Genomic DNA, 15,442 nt, shown 5'->3' with positions numbered 1-15,442 from the left:
AGTGAAAAGCAATATAGGAGGGGCCACTTCTGCGGCCGAGTGGTTAAGTTCCTGTGCTCCACTTTGTGGCCCAGGGTTTCACTGGTTCGGATCCTGGGCACGGATGTGGCACCACTCGTCAAGCCATGCTGGGGTGGCATCCCACATTCCACAACTAGAAGGACCCACAACTAAAAATACACAACTATGTACCGGGGGGCTTTGGGGAGAAAAGGGAAAAATCAAAATTTAAGAAAAAAAGAAAAGCAATATAGGAGGACGTGGAGCTCTACGCAATGTGCCTGTTCTCAAGGAGTTTCCAGTCACGAAGAATTCCACGGAATGACAGAAGACAATTCTGTAGATCTCCAACTACCATCACACTATTAAGTTTTGTGGACATTTTAAAACTTCATTCCCTTTGTGTTCTCAGCAGCATTCAACACTAGACCCCTTTCTCCTTGAAACACGATCCTCATTTGGTTTCCATGATACGCTGCTCCCCCAGCTCTCCTCTTACTTCAGGAAACACTTTCTTGGCCTTGTTACACATCATCCTTCTCTAGCCAGCCTTTGACTGCCGGCTTCCTCAAGCTTGGTCCTCGCCCTTTCCTGCATTCCGTCTCTGACATCCTCTCGGCTTCCATTACCATCTCAGTGTGGAAGGCTCATCCATTTTTATTTACAGTTTAGATTCTCTCTTCTGAGCGCCATACCCACATATATGATTGCCTATCTGTTCCTGCACTTTTGAATGTCTTGGAAGACCTAAATTCAACAAAATGATCTTCCCTCTCTTTCCCCAGGATAGAGGCAGATAAAAAAAAGGGAGAGCAGAACAGTAGGGAGAATGAAACACAGACAGCGAGGGACAGCTTATACAGAGACAGGTGATTTCCAGGACAGAAATATGTCACTCTGAGCTGATGCCATAGACTTCTCTTTCAAGAACTCTGCTGGTTGGCAAGCCCATTAACAAGAAACAAACGCACTGTGTGATTGCTCCGCATGGTCATGCATCTGAGCCACCCTGTGGTTCTCTCCCCAAACCTAGTTTTGGGAGCAGCGGTTTTCTCACTGTGTTTAACGGAAGCCCCTCACACTGCTGGGCTCGGGCCAAACCCACTGCAGGCAGAGGAGCCCTCCTGAGTCTCTCCCACACGTGTGGAATTTGGTTGGAAGAAAGAGTTTAAAGTCTAAAAAAGTTGACAAGTACTGTTTTACAGTTTCTCACAGGATCCAACCATGCATTTGTAAAGCATGTTTTAGGAAATCCAATCAACATTAGAAATATTGTAAAATCTATCATGCATGGATAACGAGCTAATTTTTTTTTAAAAGATTTTATTTTTCCTTTTTCTCCCCAAAGTCCCCTGGTACATAGTTGTGTATTCTTAGTTATGGGTCCTTCTAGTTGTGGCATGCGGGATGCCACCTCAGCATGGCTTCATGAGCGGTACCATGTCTGCGCCCAGGATTTGAACTGGCGAAACCCTGGGCTACCGAAAAAGAGCACGCGAACTCAACCACTCGGCCACGGGGCCTGCCCCATGAGCTAATTTTTAGCAAACAATTCCATTAGAAATTTTATGTCCTACTGTCAATCAAAGTGAAGTTTCAAGATTACAAATTCTAATGTGAAAATCTGCTGCTGAATTTCTGGGTTCAAGTGAACCAATGCCAGAAATTTTCTGGACTCTATTTTATTTATTTTGTTTTGTTTTAAGGAGGATTAGCCCTAAGCTAACATCTGCTGCCAATCCTCCTCTTTTTGCTCAGGAAGACTGGCCCTGAGCTAACATCCATGCCCATCTTTCTCTACTTTATATGTGGGACGCCTGCCACACATGGCTTGGTAAGTGGTGCCATGTCCACACTTGGATCCAAACCAGCAAACCCAAGGCCGCCAAACTGGACCATGTGAACTTAGCCCCTCTGCCACTGGGCGGGCCCCTCTATTTTGTTATATCAGGAAAAAACCCCCAAAAAACTAATGCTAATTCTAGCCTCTGAAGTAGCTAATTTACATAACCACACTGTGAAAGCTAAAGGTCCTTGTCCCGTGTCATTTCCTCCTCTGGTTGTCACTTTCCTTATTTAAAAAATGAGTGCATTGATGAGAGATGACCCAAATCTCCTTCCACCTGTAACATTCTATGATTCTAATGAAATGAATTACAAACCTCTGCAAACAACAGATCACTTTAACAATGCTTGAAAACAGAAGAATATGCCCATTTGTTTAGTGTTTTTCAAAGTGAGGTATGTTGAGGCATAATTTACAAATAATAAAATTTAATCTTTTTAGTGAACATTTCTGTGAGTTTTCACAAACTTACACGGTTGCGCAACCACCAACACAATCAAGATATGGAACAGTTCTAGAGATCATAAAAAATGCGCCTCTGTACTCACTACCCGCCTGACACTCCCATTCCTTGGCAACCACCGCTTTCTGTCCCTATAAATTTGCCTTTTCCCGAATGTCATATAAATGGAGTCATATGGTATGTAGCCTTTTCAGACTGGCTTCTTTCACTAGAATTACGTATTTGACATTCCTCCATGCTGTGTGTGTGTCAGCAGTTTGTTTCTTTCTGTTGATCAGGAGTAGTCCACTGGATAAATGTACCAGTTTGTTTGTCCATCTGTCAGTTGAAGGACATTTGGGTTGTTTTGATGATTGTGAAAAAAGCTGCTATGTACTTCTGTGTGAACATAATTTTTATTTTTGTTGGGCAAATGCCTAGGAATGGGATTACTGGTTTGTGTGGTAGGTTTATGGTTAACCTTATTAGAAACAAGAAACTGCCAAACCGTTCAGTTTTCCAGGGTGGCTGTGTCTGTACCACTTTGCATTCCCATACGCAAGATACGAGCCTTGTGGCTGCACCGCATTCTTGCCAGCACTGGTATTGTCAGGTTTTTTCTGCATTCTAATAGGTATATAATGGTATCTTATTGTGGTTTTAATTTGTATTGTCCTAATGGCTAATGATGTCAAACATTTTTCATTGTGGTTTTTGCTATCCATATCTCTTCTGTGGTAAAATGTTTAATTTTTTTCTACTCACTATTTCTTGTCTTATTATTGATATCTTAGTGTTCTTTATACATTCTGGATACAAATCTTTGTTGGTATGTAATTTGCAAATATTTTCACTCAATGTGTAGCTTTCTATTTCTTTAACTGTCTCTTTTGAAGAAGAAAAGCTTTTAATTTTCAAGTTCAATTGATCAATTTTCTCTTTTGTGGTCATGTTTTTGTTATTTTATATGAGATCTTTGCCTAAACCAAGGACATATTTTTTCCTATTTTTTCTTCCAGAATTTTTAGTTTTAGAATATACGTTTATGTCTGTGATCAATTTTTAATTAACTTAGCATATGGTGTAAGATATAGATAGAGATTATCTTGCATATGGCTATCCAATTATTCCAGCACAATTTGGTGAAAATTTTATCCATTCTCCATACTCTTGTAGCTTCGTCAAAAATGAATTGACCATGTGTGGTTCTATTTCTGGATTCTCTATTCTGTCCGTTGACCTATGTGTCTATATTTAGTACACTATATTGATTATTCTAACTTTACAGTAAGGCCTGAAATCATATAGTGGGAGTTCTCTAATTCATTTTTTTCAAAATTGTTTTGGCTACTCTGGTTCCATAAAATTTTTTTATGATGATAAAATTTACATTACAAAGTTTACCATTTTAGCTATTTTTAATTGTATAGTTCAGTAGGGTTAAGCACATTCATATTGTTGTGTAATCACCACCGTCCATCTCCGGAGCTTTTTCATCTTCCCAAACTAAAACTCTGTCCCCTTTGAACAACTCCTCATTCTCCTCTCCCCTTGGTAACCACTGGTCACCCAGCCCCTGGTAGCCACTATTCTACTCTCTGTTTCTATGAAATTGACTGTCTAGGTACCTCATGTAAGTGGAATCATATACAATATTTGTCTTTTTTTGTTTATTTCACTTTATTCTAGTTTCTTGGCCTTTAAATGTAAGTTTTAGAACCAGCTTGTCAAGTCTACAAAAAGATCTGCTGTGATTTTGATTATTATTGTATTGAATATAAGTATCAATCAGGGAAGAATTGACATCTTAACAATATTGAGTCTTTCAATGCATGAACATTATTTCTCCATTTATTTAAGTTTTGAAATTTCTTTCAGCCATGTTTGTAGTTCTCAGTATACAAATCTTACCCATATTTTGCTTGATTTTTACGTAAATACTTCATGTTTCCTGGTGCCATTATAAATGATATTTTTATTTCATACCAACTTTCATTTAGTCACTATTGTTCTGGAATATGCTTTTTCCTTCTTTTATTTTCAAACTTTTTCAATTTTCTTTTAATTATGTCTCTTGAAAGAAGGTTTTAGATGTTATTTTTAAAAATGTAACTTGATAATGTCTATTAATAGTAGAGTTTAATATTCACAGTCCTTGAAATTACTGGAATATTTGGACTGATTTCTACTTATTTTTTTATTTAAGAAAATTTACACTGATTATCTAGTGCAATCTCCCATAACATGGCAATCATCTTGTCAGTCAAATGACCTCTTGAGCTTTGACACCCATAGCAAAGCCCTATAAGAATTTTGTGGTTTTAAGAATAAAAATATGTAAGATTCCATTGGGGTCAAGTTTTCTTTTTAAATAAGATTTAAAATAATGAACATTAGGATTCCATCTAAGCTAAAAGTTTTTAGGGTTATTACATGTCTCACAAATCAAAGAAATAGGAAATCCATTTGAGCTGTGAACCCGGGTGCAGATGCAAACTTCTACACCTGGACAGAGACGTAGGCCATGCAATCTCAGGGACCAATGCCCTTTCAAGTTGAAAGCTTTGATGGCATAAGAATGGAAAGAAGAATGAGGCATGAGGATGAGTCTCGGTGTCTGGCTTCAGGTCTCACACTGCTGGTGATCCTGCACATACACAGGTTCAACTGAGGTCATCACTGACATGCCAGGTGCTTAGATGGCCTCTGTGAAGTGGGATAATTTCCTGAAGGGCATATGAATCTTTCAATCCCAGGAAGATTAAGAAGCACAGAGAGGTTTAAGAGATTTATAACCATAACATCATTTTTGTTAGAGGGATATGTATATGTGATATTCTATAGATTTTCTGTATATGAAAATTTAAAATTTTCATTTCCGAATGTGTGATGAGCTTGTTTCCTTTGTTTTCCTTTTCTTCTCCTTCCTCTCTTCCCCTTCCTCTTTCCTTTCCCTTCCTGTACAATTCAATCTTATGGCCATTAGATGGGGCAGAACAACTCACGCCTCTGTGCCAGAAGAGAGGGACCTGTGGTGGCCCAGAGCAGGGTACTGGAGCCTCAGCTGGGTGAAGTGGGCATCTATGAAGAGGCGTAGTGCAACACTGGTGTCATAACCCAGGGGGGTGAGTGGAACCCCTCAGCAGTGAAGCCCCCTAGGGAAAGATGTTGAGTCCAAGTGGAATGGGGAGGCATCTGTGGAGGGGAGAGGGTGGGGGCAGAGGCAGGAGAGTAGAAATACAAAGGGGATTAATAGGATAAGTAAATGAAAGAGCAATGGGAGCCAAGTTCCTCACTGGCAAGGAAGGAAGGGAGGTACGAATACAGACAGAAAGAAAACCAGGTTAACCCCTGTGATGTTGGATTGAATTTGAAATTTGTATAAACCTGTGGCTTTCCATGTATATAGATAGGTACAGAAATAAATGTTCATGTAAATGTGCAGGTGTGTTGGTTACGCGTCCTCTGAGAGGATCTGGGAATAGCAGCACGTCAGTAGCAATGAGCATGGCTGACGCTTGAATCTTAGCTTCTGAATACCATTCTACTAAAAGGAACAAGAGCTTCTTGGAGAGACAGCTAATCTCAGGACTGGAGTAAGGAAAGGGCCAGATAACCTGGACGATCTTGTGCCAGAAAGCGAGGAAGGGCTCAAAGAATGATGAAGATAGATCAAAAGGCAGAAAAATCAGCTAAAACGGGCTCCCAGAAGCCAAAACAGATTCAATATGAGTGTCAAAACAAATGATAGTAATGGATTATGAGAGCCCATTGGATAAAACTGGAAATCACAAGTCCTTACAGACATCTATAATTAAGTGAACAAATTGAAGGGTTGATGAAAAACAGGATATTTACATAGTTTGAAACCATCACCTTACAAAACAATTATACTTGTAAATGGGAAAATAGTCATTTTATAGTGAAGAAGACTGGCCCTTTAATCAAGTGCTCATAGCGACGGGCCAAGTAAAAATTTGCTATGCTGATGAACATCCTGAATTCCAGAGGGCGGCATAGAGGAGTTTCAGGAATTGAAGGAGGATGGGGGTAGGGAACAGGACAGTGCATGAGCAGAGCCTCAGAGCCTTAGAATGCAGGAGACGAGGGGTGGGGAGGCCGAGGTTTCTTAGGGTGACCAACATTGGCAGGGATGAGAAGAAAATGGGCATCAGTTGCAGTGGACTTGAGGCAGATAAAGGAGGAAAATCTGTAAAGGTGGGAGGGGCAGTCAGGAGGGTATCCGATGCTCCCTATTGACTCTTGCTTATGAGGGAAGGGTCTGGAGCGGTGTGGTCAGAAGCCCTGTGCGCCCGGTCCCGTCTGAGCCCTGTGACATCGGGCAGAATTACTCTGGACTCGTGGGGCTTTCCCGGACTCCTGCTGATTACATTGTGGCTCCTCCACTTTGTACTCCACCGTACCATACTAATTGCAGTATTTGAACACACCAAGCTCTTTCATGCTTCCGTGTGTCTGCTCATGTTGCTGACTTTGAATACCTTTCTTATTTTAACTTACGTGGCTATTTCTCATTAATCCTTCATGACTCATTCCAGTTACCCCTCTACTACCATAGTATTCTGTGCATAACTCTATGTTAGCACATATATGATTACTTATTCATGAGCCTGATTGTCTCTATCACAACATATTGGTCACTCTTCTCGTTGAGAGCTGGAGGGAGTATAATCCTCTTCCCTTGAATCTGAGCTAATAGAATGTGGCAGAAATGACATCGAAGGCCTTGAGACTCCTGCTCAGGCCTCTTGGGACACTCTGGAAGCTCTAAGCACACCCACCATGTAAGAAGTCCAAGTAGCTTGAGATCCTCTGCTGGAGAGGCTAAGGGTAGGCTCCCCAGTCATCAGTTCCAGCTGAGCTCAGCCTTCCAGCCATCCCTGCACTGGCACCAGATATGTAATGAAGTCATCTAGAATCCTCCAAACCAGTCCCAATACCAGTCAATTATGTTGAGTGGCCTCAGTTGACATCATGAGTTGCAGAAGAATTGCCCAGCTGAGCCCTGCCCTTTCCTGACCTACAAAATCAAAGGTTATGATAAAATGGCTTTTGTTTTAAGCCATTCGTGAATTTTTGAAAATATGTCTTGTAGCAATAGATACCTGGAACACTTCTTGAAGGCAGAGATTGACCACATCTATCTCACCTCTTGGTTTAATGTCTGATACACAAAAGTGATTATTAAATGGTTGTCAAACTGTTAAATGATTTTTCTAGAAAACCAGAAGTTCAGCCAATAAAACTCAATGTCATGAAGATCCTACATTACACCATATCGTCAGTTTAACGCGTACGTGACAACTCACCTCTGACTTTCCTTCTTTTAGTGAATCACTTGGTGTCAATTTCTATGTGATTGCACTATCACTCATTCATTCTTTTGGCAAAAATCAATCAAGTGCCAAATTTTGACTCTGTTCTGCTCTAACACCCACTCCAAGTGGGCTCAGCACGTCTGAGCAATAGCAGGGGGCAGCAAGAGCAATTCCGGCAGGGCGATGCCTTGATTAAACCTCATGGCGGTTTACACAGAACACCAGGAGGATGAACTCTGCAGTTCACAGTCCCTTCCATCTGGTGCAGTAGGTAGAACAAGCAGAACAATGACACGACTCAAATGCTTCCCCCTTGCGACCTTAACCTTCACCTGTAGCACAAACCCCTCCAAGCCCCTCTTTTTATCTTCCCAAAGCTGGAGTGAACAAGATCACGTGTGCTCTGGCCCCTATTCATCGTGTTCTTAATTGCAAGGTGAGCATTCAACAGCTAGAATGACAAAAGCGGAACACAGACTGACCAACTTTTCCTGAAACCTTAAATTCATTCGGTCAATTTCCTACTGTTTTTGGCTTTCTTCACTCTAGAGGTCAAAAGATTGCAAAATATTTGGTGGTTCTGCAAGCGTCTCTTTTTCCTTTCATTTCTTAGGGTTTAATTAACCTATATACCCTTCTGAATTTTCCAAATTAATTTTGTTTCAAGTAACTAACTTTAATAACTTTCCCTTTTTGTACATAATAAATTCCCCTCTGTTTTCCTTCTCTGGTCATCCTACCCTACTTGACGCCTTCTAAGGGTCAGCTGGATGTAATAGGGAAAACAGTTTTGTCTTCCTATGTGGGAAAAAGCCTAGTTTTTCCCTACCATGTCTTTCCTTCCTGTGATTCTCCTTTCCTAGTCACACAAAACACTTCACTTCTGACACTTCTGGTCACCAAATGTGTGGAGTTTTTTCCCTACACCAACGAGCAATTATCAGACACTAGCTGGGTGTCCAAGAATTCAACTCCATTCTGACACGATCTACCCGGAGATATCATCAGATCCCAAGGTTAAGGGCTCAGTCCCCCTGACCCCGCAGTTGAGAATGTAGTGGTAGAAGCTGCTGTGGTTCTTGTCAAACTTTAATGTGTATTAAATCACCTGGGATTAGTTAAAATGCAAATACTGATTCAGTGGGTCTAGGGTGGGACCCGATAGTCTGTAGTTCTCACTGCGCCCAGGTGATGCTGTTGCTGCTGCTCCAGATACCATGCTGCGTGGCCAGGGCAGAGCAATGATTCCAATCATTGGCTGCACATTGGAATCACATGGGGAGTTGTAAGACCCACTCATGCCTCGTCCCCACCCCTAGAAGTTGTAATTAAATTGCTGAGGTGTATGGCTTGGGTGTTGGGATTTTCAGAAGCTCCCAGTGATTCTAGTGTGCAGCCAAAGTTTCGAAGATTCTAGTGTGCAAACCTTGATGTTGTGTGAGAATTGTCTTAGGTCTGAGTCTGGCTCAGGAGGAGGAAGTGCAATTGTGCAATTAATTAGTGATACTTGTCATTGGCAGGAATTTGGGGTTGATGGGCTATTGCCATGCTTGTTGTGCATTTGCCCGTCTGGTGAAGGCTCGCTCTGGGCTAGAAGCAAAGATGAATGAGATGGAGTTCTTCCAAATCCTCCACATATTGTGATCCGTGATGGAGGCTGATTCTATGTGCCCCTTACCCACTCATCTTTGTATTACTAGTGCCTCACACTGTGCCTGGCACATAATAAATGTTTGTTGCTTCTACTGTTTTAAAGACAAAGATCTCTATAGAGAGGCACTCTCAATTCAGTAGAGGAGATAAATAAAGTATATTGTAATAAGGACCATCGCAGATGTTTATGACATGTAGTAGAGAACAATGTAGGGTTGGAGGAGCTTAGACTCACACATGCTTAGACTGGCTCTTCAGCTAAGAAATGTGTAGGAATAAAATGTAAGAAAATATTGGAATTTTTGTTTTTATATAGTTACAGCAAAATCAAATACAATAGAAAAGTTATCTGGTTCGATCAACTTTGGTTTGTGTAGACTGACTCAGAAACGGTAGGGTCTATTATACTCTAGGCTTTCTACTATTGAAATCACACACAGAAAACTGAACCCACTAAAACTTCCAGTAAAGTCCTAGTCACCATCACATACACCTGACCAAAATATGAATTAGATGCAAATATCATTTGAATAAGATCTCCTTTCTAGCTTTCAGTAGCAAGAAAATGTGATGTAAAACAATAAACTTATGTCAACACTCTAAAGACTGTGAAGGAAAGTTTTATGTTTTTCTGAACAGCTGAAATTTGACTATTTTTCCATCAACAACAAGTCAATTTGTTAAAAATGCTAAAAATTCAATTATACATTTTCATTGTTGAGCTAGTCTTTAAAAGTTTATTCTTTTTAATCTTAATGCATATTTGACAACTTAAAGTCATTGGGAGTGATTGAAAATTATAATATAAAATTAATTTCCCAATGTCGACCTGATTTATCAGGCATTATTAGTCTTAATTTTTTAGATTTAAAATTTCTCATCTCTAGGTGGACACTGTAGTGGAAAAAAGTATGGGCCTCTATTTCTATTTTTTCTCTGAGCCTCACAAATGTTAGGACAAGGCCCATCTTGAAGGAGGAATTAGTAATAAACAAAAACCAAGAAAACGCACATTTAAAAAATGAATAACAATATGAGAAATGCCCATGGTGGGTTCAAAGAACAAGAAATGTTTCTTTCAGAATCAAAATGAGGAAAAGGTTATTTTTTAAAAAACAATCAATTAGTTACCTATATGGAAAAAGTGAATCGACTCCTACTCACATCATACATAAAAATAAATTCAATATAAATTGCCCATATAAATGTAAAAATAAAACAATAAAACTTTCATCAAAGAACACTGAAGAATCTGTACTACTATGAAGAAGGCAAAGATGGTTTTCTTAAACAGCCCACAGAAGAGCACTGTAGCTTCTGCTCATGAAAAGACATCTTTAAAAGACTAAGATCATCCATGAAGTGGAAGAAGATATTTGCAATACATATACATATGAGAAGATTCACATGTGGAATGCACAAAGAACTTCTACAAAACAGTAAGATAAAAGATAGACCACCAACATGCACTTGATAAAAGATGGTATCCCAAAATCTGATAAGCATATGAAAAAATGCCCAATACTTTAGTCATTATGAAACGAAAAATTAACACTACCTGAATGGCTGAGATACGACTACACCTGAGTGGCTAAAATTAAAATATAATAAAGAGAAAAGACCAAGATAGTGACATGGGGGCTCCTAAGTTCCTCTCCTCCCATGGATGCACCAAATATTCATCAACACAATGAGCAAGTGCATCTGAAAGAGATCTAGAAATTAGCTAAGTGACTCCCACACATTGGGCAAATGAGAAAATATGCATATCATGATGGGTAGGAGAAGTTGAGACACACTCTCACCCTATCCTTGGCACAGTGCCATACAATGGGGGGAACCTCCAACTCTCAGCTTCTCTCTGAGGAGCAAAGCATCTGGACCCCACATGTAGCACCCCAACTTTTAAGACTCCTATCTGAGGGACAGGCCCCCAAAACACCTATCTCTGAAAGCCAATGGAACTTCATCCCTGAGACCTACAAGATTATAGCAAAGAAAGAAGCAGTTCTTAATGGGTGCCTGAGCACTCAACGCAGCTGTGCCCCCAGAGCTCAGTGCAGAAGGAGCAGGCAAAAGCACCTACCTCCCAGTCTTTCCCTGAAAAGAGTTTATCTTCATACTTTAAAAACTACTGTCTGAGGACCAGGCTGGTAAATTAGCACACATCTAGGGTCTGGATGCAATCCTCCCCAGAGAGTGGGGAAAACAGTGGACACTTCTCCCTCTTCCTTCTCCAGTTTGCTAAAATAATAACAGCAAGTTGCCAGTACCTCCCTGGAAGGAGCTTGTACACACATCTAGCTCCCCAGCTTTTAGCACTGCTGCCTGAGGATGGGTGCCCAGATTGCCTGGCTCTGTTAGCCAATGGGGCTTGCATTCATGAGTCCCACGGGACTGTAGTAAACAACAAAGCAGTTCTTAATGGGCTCAGGAGTGCTCCTCTGTCACTATAGCTCTGGGCCCAGTACAGAGGGAGCGGGCAAAAATGTCCATCTCCCAATTTCTCCCTGGAAGGGGCTCACCTACATACTTTTCCTGATGCTGCTTGAGGGTCTGCCTTCAATGAGTCTTCATATAGGTGCTGACTGTGGTTCTCCTCTTTGGGACACTGACAGGTCTTGGCACATCCCCAACTATTGGGAACCACTAAGAACAAAGATGGTGGTTTGCACAATCACAAAAGTTTTAGAGACAATGAGGAGCTCCAGCTGGGCTGATTGATGAGGTTCATCTCCTACACAAGACCATTCTGTTAAGAGTGGGAGAGCCAGCTGTTTTATCTAATGCAGAAACCAAAACAGAGAGTCAAGGACAATGAAGAAAAAGAAGAATATGTTCCAAACAAAAGAACAAGATAAATCTCCAGGAACAGATCTTAACGAAATAGAGTTAAGTGATTTACCTGATAGAGAGTTCAAAATAAGTCAGAAAGATGCTCACTGAGGTCAGGAGAGCAATGTATGAACAAAGTGAGAATTTCAACAAAGAGGTAGAAAATATTAAAAAGTACCAGACAGAAGTCACAGACGAAGAATACAATAACTAAATTGGAAAATTCAATAGAGAAGTTCAACAACAGACTAAATCAAGTGGAAGAAAGGATCAGCAAACTCAAAGACAGGGCAGTAGAATTTATTCAATCAGAGGAGCAAAAAGAATGAAAAAGAGTGAAGACAGCTTAAGGGAGTTATGGGACAACATCAAGTGGACCAATATACACATTATAGGGGTTCCAGAAGGAGACGAGAGGGACAAAGGAGCAGAAAGTTTATTCAAAGAACTAATGACTGAAAACTTCCCTGACCTGAGGAAAGAAAGAGACATTCAGATCCAGGAAGCCCAAATATTAGCAAATAATATGAATCCAAAGAGACTCACATTGAGATGCATTGTAATTAAATTGTCAAAAGTTAAAGACAAGGAGAGATTCTTAAAAGCAGCAAGAGAAAACCAACTTGTTACATAGAAGAGAACCCCATAACACAATCAGCAGATTTTTTAGCAGACATTTTGCAGGCCAGAAGGGAGCAGGATGATATACTCAAAGTGCTGAAAGAGAAAAACTGCCAATCGGGAATACTCTACCTGGCAAAGCTGTCCTTCAGAATTGAAGGAGAGAGAAAGAGTTTTCCAGACAGACAAAAGCTGATGCAGTCCATCATCTCTAGTCTGGCCTTACTAGAAATGTTAAATGGAGTTTTTCAAGCTGAAACAAAAGGGTACTAATTAGTAACTGGAAAACATATGAAAGTATAAAACTCATTGGTAAAGGTAAATATATAGTAAATTCAGAATACTCTACTGGTGTAATGGTGGTGGGAAATCACTGATAACTCTAGAATGAAGATTAAAAGACAAAAATAGTAAAAATAACTATAACTACAATAATTTTTTAATGGATACACAATATGAAAATTGTAAACATCAAAAACACAAAATGTGTGTGTGGGGGGGAGAGTGTAAAATGTAGATCTCCTGTATGCATTTGAAGTTAAGTTGTTGTTATCTTACAATAGACTGTTATAACTATGATTTTTAATGTAAGCTTTATCATAACCACAAAGCAAAATCCTATAGTAGATACACAAAAGATAAAGCGAAAGGAATTAAGCAGACCATTATAGAAAATCATCAAATCACAAAGGAAGAGAGCAACAGAGAAAGAAAGGAACAAAGAAATTACAAAACAACCAGAAAACAATTAACTAAATAACAATAGTAAGTCTATACCTGTCAATAATTACTTTAAATGTAAATGGACTAAATTTCCCAATGAAAAGATATAGAGGGGCTAAATGGATTAAAAAAAACCAGACTCAGCTCTATGCTGTCTATTAGAGACTTGCTTCAGCTTTAGGGACTCACATAGACTGAAAGTGAAAGGATAGAAAAAGATATTCCATGCAAATGGAAGCCAAAAGAAAGCAGGGGTAGCTATACCTATATCGAAAAAAAAAAAAAAAAGACTTTAAGCAAGGACTGTAAGAAGAGATGAAGAAGGCCGTTATATAGTGATAAAGGGGTCAATTCATCCAAAAAAATAACATTAGTCAATATTTATGCACCTGACATTAGAGCATCTATATATATAGAGAGAGTGCTGTATATATAGAGCAGCTATATATAAAGCAAATATTAAGAGATCTGATGAGAGAAATAGACAGCAATACAATAATAGCAGGAGACTTCAATACCCTACTTTAAGCAATACATAGATAATCCAGACAGAAAATCCATAAGGAAAAGGTGGACTTAAAACTACATGTTAGACCAGATGGACCTAACAGACATATACAGAACGTTCTGTCTAACAGCAGTAGAATATGCATTTTTCTCATGTGGTATATATATATATAATGGAATATTATTCAGCCTTAAAAAAGAAGTAAATCCTGTCATTTGCAACAACACAGATGAACTTGGAGGGTATTTTGCTAAGTGAAATTGGCCAGATAGAGGAAGACAAATAATGCACGGTATCACTTTATATGGAATCTAAAGAACAAAGAAAGTGAAATTCATGGAAAGATAGTAGAAAAGTGGTTGCCAGGGGCTAGGGGGTGGGGGAAATAGGAAGAGGTTGGTAAAGGGGTACAACCTTTCAGTTATAAGATGAATAAGGTCTGATAACAGTAGTTGATAACACTGTATTGTATAATTCAATTTGCTAAGAGAGTAGAATTTAAATGTTCTCACCAAAAACCAAAAAAGGTAAACGTGGAGGATGATGAAAATGTTAATTAACTTAATGGGGAGAATCCTTTCACAATTATATGCATATCTTAATATCATCATGTTTCACACTTTAAATATCTCTCAATTTTATTTGTCAGTTATACCTCAACAAAGCTGAAAAACAATAGAAAATATCAAGTGCTAGTGAGGAGCAAGTGGATGTGGAACAGCTGGAACTCACATCCTGCTGGTATAAACTGGTATAACAATTTTGAAAACCTAGCAATGTCTATTAAAGCTCAATATATACGACTAATATTCTATTAGAGTCCATGCTAATTCACACTGCCTCAATTCCCATTCAGTCTTTGACCCATTACAATTTGGCTTCCATTCATTCTACTGAAATTGCTCTCCATAAAGTCCCTAATAAATTCATTATTAGGTAATCCAACACCCTTTCTTAGTCCTCATTCTACTAGAAAATTCTGTAGCATCTGATACTGTTGACCAACCCATAATTCTTAACACTATCTTCCTTTGAGGCTAGGATAATTCTATTTGTTTTATCTTATCATTAAGACTGTTCCTTTTCCATTTATTTCTCAACAATATCCTCCTATGCTTTCTTGTTAAATGCTGGTGTTTCTTAGAGTTCCATCCTTGACAGAATGTAGATACTTAATACATGTTAAACCCTCATACTCATCTTCTTCCACTTCAGTACCCCTCCTTAGTGTTCCCAAAATAATTTATCTAAAAACTACTCTCACAGTTTACTTCTGTCTTTAAAAACCTGTGGTGGCTTTTGACTCAGCGCAGTGGCTGTAACTGAGCAAGCAGTCGGTAGATGGTACGCGAATGCAGAATGGATACATTTTTCATGCATTACATGCCTCCTTACACATAAATATATTAACTTGCTGCTTATTGCATCATGGCTAATCACCGCTAGAGACAAGGCTTTGGGGACTTAACCTGACA

The 15,442-nt window shown here is 39.3% G+C and overlaps 1 protein-coding gene across 2 annotated transcripts in view; it reads right to left on the bottom strand.

The window, feature by feature from the left end:
- Positions 1-15,442, bottom strand: part of SGCG (sarcoglycan gamma) — a 149,730-nt gene that overhangs the window by 56,494 nt on the left and 77,794 nt on the right. The gene's annotated exons all lie outside the window — the stretch shown is intronic.

Source organism: Equus caballus, chromosome 17 (genome assembly GCF_041296265.1).
Source record: "Equus caballus isolate H_3958 breed thoroughbred chromosome 17, TB-T2T, whole genome shotgun sequence".
Taxonomy (NCBI): Eukaryota; Metazoa; Chordata; class Mammalia; order Perissodactyla; family Equidae; genus Equus; species Equus caballus.
The sequence above is the reverse complement of the archived record's forward strand: the minus strand, read 5'-3'. Positions and strand labels throughout refer to the sequence as shown.